Source organism: Gymnoscopelus microlampas (assembly GCF_963454915.1).
Source record: "Gymnoscopelus microlampas genome assembly, chromosome: 14".
In the NCBI taxonomy this organism is placed as follows: Eukaryota; Metazoa; Chordata; class Actinopteri; order Myctophiformes; family Myctophidae; genus Gymnoscopelus; species Gymnoscopelus microlampas.
In genome coordinates, this window is record NC_139951.1 from 3985760 (window position 1) to 3990380 (window position 4621).

Below are 4621 nucleotides of genomic sequence, written 5' to 3' on the forward strand. Positions count from 1 at the left end.
AATGATATGTGTCTAGTATGGACTGTTATCTTTAAACTGCAGGTTACATACAGCCCAATACACACTTATAGCATCCCAGATTGATCCAATAATGAATCCACTGTAAATCCACCAACTCACCAGGTTATCTGAGAACACAATCGTTTGCTTTAGCATGTTATAAACTGTCCCCTAGAGCCTTTAAACCCCTCTTTAAATAGACGCTAATGCTAACGCGCTAATCTCGCTAGCATCTCCTCCTTTCAACAAATAAGACCCTTAAAACTAAGCTAAATATATTTAAAATCATATTAAATATAAAATCGTCTTCCTTAGGGACTAGGGAGTATATGCTGATCAATGATTATGTCCTATTAACACAATTGGAGCCATTAAAACGTCTGTTTACAACGTTAGCACAGCATTGTAAACAGTAGGTTTAAAAGGCCAGGCACTCGTTTCTCTCCCAAACCTGGCAACGCTGATGTAAAAATCCACGGCTTGATGTCATCAAAAGCATATTACACATTTAAAACATAAAATCTGAACGTTATTGGGTCCCAACCAGCACAAAGAGACCACCCGTGGGTTCTCCAGTGGCCCATATAGTCCCTTCTTTTGGGTTTTGTTTTCCCAGACCAGGTCGCTCGATTCTCTCCCACAGCCTGGCAACGCTGGCTGGGAGAGAGACGTCCAAATCCAGGCCTTAACGTCATCAAAAACATATAAAACATAAAATCGAAATGTTATTGGGTCCCAACCAGCACCAAGGGACCATCATTGTTTGGTGGTGGGGGTCTATAATGAATTAAAAAGAATAGACTCCGGGCAAAAGGCGTGGCCAAGCTTAGGCTGAAGTAGTTACGGTGGCCATATTAAGGGAGCTCCATAACAACAGCTAGTATCAACAACATTGACAGTTACCCACGAGTCACGACGTGTCCTGAACTACAGCGAATTTATTGGTAAAGGACAGAAGATGGACCTGGCAATGCGTGACAGAGAGTTACCATACAGAGAGAAGCTGAATGCAGACGCAAAGGCACGCTACCTGCGATCAGTGTTGCCATATTTTGCGAGAGAAATAAGCAACCAGGTCTATGAAAACAAGCCCAAAAGAAGTGGCTTAGATACATCGACTACTTGAAAATAGCCGATCTACAAGCTCACGTGAGCTTGTACATAGGTTATTAAAAAAAACTCTTGCAATAAAATAAAGAACATTTGGAATATTTTTTAAAACATTCTAACAACACAAATGCTCCCTGGCACAAAACATTTTCATGAAAAGATTTGAGAACCACTGGTTTAATTTTTTTTTGTTTTAAAAAAAAAAGCCTAAATAAGCAAGCACCTAAATAAGCCTAAATAAGCAAGTACACTTTATAAAAAAGCCATACAAAACTACTAATTTTACAAGCAACTTCACATAAAAAGAAGCCCAAAGTCGCTTATAATAAGCCGACATGGCAACGCTGATGCTGATCCTAACCTCGCCTCCAACAGATGTTTATATGTTTGATTGTGTGCTGTCATGCTCGTTTGAGCTTATATGTGTTTGGGAATGTTGTTGAAGGTTATGTTATTTCGTCAGCTGACACCCAAGCCATACTACATTTATTTGATATCTCCGACGTCTGAACACTTGCTGACAGACAGACAGCTGTTTACTCAGCCACCGTGACCGTGAGCCACCCACGTTAGACCCACGTTAGACTACGTTTCTCAGACTGGACACATAGAGAAACACAATTTAGCTGTTAGCTCAATCTCATTGTATGTAAGATACCCATTTGTATTTAAGATACCCATGCCAAGCCGTTTCTTTGATATCTCCGACATCTGATCTCCAACAGCTTTTCCTCCAGGTTGGAAATGTGTGCAATTTAACTTTTTTAATTTAACGTCTGAAACCTTGGCATTGCATCCGATAATGCAGCACTGTCGTACCATTGCTAAATTAGAGCAACAGACAAGTTAGAGATAGATAATAATGTACACCGTCTACTTGCTGGACAACAAACACAGGACTACAGACTACACTACACTACTCTACACTTGTGGCTGCTGTCAATCTACTCCCTCAAGATGGCGGCGGAAGTGGCACGATTTAAGGGCGTGGCGACCATGTTACGTCGCTATGCCCGGAGTCTATAGATTGCTCCTGTCCATCTATATGTAAACAAAGATGGCTGCCTTTGAGAAACTCAGAGAGAGTGAAGGGGGCGGGGACAGGAAAACGAGAGAAGTTTTCAGGAGGGTGGGGGCCTCTGGAGACTGAAGAGTGAATGGAGGTCTATGAGGGGGGCGACTGGAGACAAGGGGGCCCCCCCGACGCCTGGAGACCGACTGGAGACATGGCTGGAGACTGTCTCCAGTCACTTGCACCTCTGTAGACTCAAGCCCTGCGGGTAGGTACCCTCACAAAAAACATGCAGTAATTCTGGTCACTTTACTGCCTCCCCCTGGCCAGCCGGGGCGCCTGATGGAGGGGAAGGGAACTGGTTGGAATAACGTGTTCCTTCCACGCGCTACGTCCAACCAGGGAAACTCTCCCCTGTCAGGTGACAAGAAGGTCAGTTGGCTCTCATGCATTGAAGGAGGCATGAGCTCGGCCCTGGCCTCCCTAGGTTGGCAGAGGTAAGGTAGTGCCCAGGATTACATAGACAATTGGCACTGGGTGTAAAAAATAGGGTTACAAAATCGTGGGATAAAAATGTAAGAAAAAAAAAAAGCAAACTTTAAACAGATATAAGTCATGCCTCGTTTGGCCGACAGCCATGAAACTTGCTTACACATGTGCCTTGACTCATGAGGAACACATCTATCACTTTTTTAAGCTCCGCCCTTAGATTTTCCGCCATATTGAGCAGTTTGAAAAACACTTAAACCCAGGATTTCTGAGCAATTTGAGTGAAACTGTGTCATCTGTGTCAGATCCTTTTTCACAATGTCAGGTCTGTTGGTCCAAAGGCTTCTCCCTACAGCATCTGCCTCGTAATCACAAGGTCGCCGGTTTAAGCCTCACCTCACGCAGACTTTATTTAAATTGCATTGCACACAACATGATTGTATGCGGGGGCTGGGGCGGGGACAGGTGGGTCTGCTGGGACATCAAGTGGGGCATAACTCACAGCTGTCCAGGAGGTGATGACACTGAGCAAAAACAAATCAAGTCTTATATATTGTGTGACTCTGGAACGGGTTACTGCTATAGCCTGAAGCCATATAGTGGAGTAAGAGCTTTCCTTCGGGGGCGGCCATAGCTGAGTGGTTAGTGAGCCCGCCTAGGGAGCCAGAGGCTGTGGTTGCTCCAGGTTCGATTCCAGGCCATCCCAGCATATGTGTCGATGAAATGAAATTTGTCCCTGAGCAAGACTCTTAACCCCTAATTGCTCACAGGTTCTCATTGGAAACAAGACCGCAAGGACTTTCATGAACGACCTGTTAAAAGGAATTATCCTTATCCTTATCCTTCCAGAAACTGTCCCTTGTCTAAAAGGTGTAAGTGAGTGAGTGAGTGAATGAGTCAGTCAGTCAGTCAGTCAGTCAGTCAGAAAATGCCTGCAAGACTCTATTCACAGCATTAAGGAAACGTGGATATACAAGAACATTCCTCAGGAAATCATACAACACGTTCCAGGAAGTGAAGGTAAGGAATGAGAAACCCACACTAGCATTAGTAACCACATTTTCTAGCCAAAGTTTATTGGCAAACAGAGCCATCAAAATAAATTTTGAAAACAGGGGAGGAAACCTCCTACAGAAATTTAACATAATTTCGGCCTTCAGGAAAAACAAAAATCTGAAAGACTACTTGATCCACAGCAAATTGAGACCATGGAACCAAGTAGCACGGGCAAGGCCTAACTACTTTAGCCCGAAACAAACGGTTAAAAACAGGACAAACAAAAACATTATTAGCCTAAGACAGAACATCACATACAACACCAGAAATTGTGTTTATCTGATTACTTGCCAAGTGTGTGGATTGCAGTATGTAGGAGAGACAAGCAACTCCATAGCAAATAGAATAAGCCAACATAGATACAACATTAATAATGAAAAAGATACCCATTTATTAATTGTTCAACACTTTATGACACATGGGATTGATGCTATAAAAGTATGCGGCCTGGAATACAATGACCGCTGGACAATTGGACAGAGAAGATTCCATGAAAAACAATAGATTACAAGACTTAGCACAAAATATCCAGGGGGTTTAAACTTCTAAACTGCCCAACAGAACTGAAACTATCCACATATTCCTACTAACCTAAACAATGGAGTTGATCACCTACATCAACCACAGAGTTGAGTGGGAGATCTCATTGTTGAGTTAATGAGAATATCAATGAAGGCACATTGATACCAAGAGCCATCAACATTTGGACCATCAACAGGGAGCTAATTGTCTTCCAAATTGGAGGTGTGAACATCAGAACTGTGGATATGCTAACTGGATTCCAAGACTGTATCTTTTTAGCATCTATCCCTTAGTTATAAAATATAGTGTAAACACATCTTTAAATGGAATTAAGAAATAGTTTTAATCCGAGGGTATGCGGTTACCCTAACTCAGAGATTAGACGCCTCTGCCCTGCACAGTCTGATAGAAAGCACAAAGCTTTAATAAATA